Source organism: Sceloporus undulatus, chromosome 1 (genome assembly GCF_019175285.1).
Source record: "Sceloporus undulatus isolate JIND9_A2432 ecotype Alabama chromosome 1, SceUnd_v1.1, whole genome shotgun sequence".
In the NCBI taxonomy this organism is placed as follows: domain Eukaryota; kingdom Metazoa; phylum Chordata; class Lepidosauria; order Squamata; family Phrynosomatidae; genus Sceloporus; species Sceloporus undulatus.
In genome coordinates, this window is record NC_056522.1 from 153455487 (window position 1) to 153456006 (window position 520).

Genomic DNA, 520 nt, shown 5'->3' on the forward strand with positions numbered 1-520 from the left:
ATGTATGTGCCATCTGAGTCCATTCCTTGAGACTTCAGATCTGTCTGGACTCCGCTCTGAGCCTGGATGCCTAGGTCTCAGCAGTTGCCAGGACAGCATTTGCACATCTTAAATGTATGTGCCATCTGAGTCCATTCCTTGAGACTTCAGATCTGCCTGGACTCCTCTCTGAGCCTGGATGCCCATGACTCATCCGTTGCCAGGAGTGCATTCGCTCAACTTAAACTTATGTGCCATCTGAGTCCATTCCTTGTGCCTTCAGATCTGCCTGGACTCCTCTCTGAGCCTGGATGCCTAGGTCTCAGCAGTTGCCAGGAGTGTATTTGCACATCTTAAACGTATGTGCCATCTGCGTCCGTTCCTTGAGGTGTCAGATCTCCCTGAACCCCTCTCTGAGCGTGGATGCCCAGGTCTTGGAATTAGCCAGGAGTGCATTTGCACATCTTAAACTTGTGCGCCCGCTGCACTCTAAGCATAGGTGGGGCAGGTGTGTTTTTAATCTGTTTTTAACTTGTGTGCA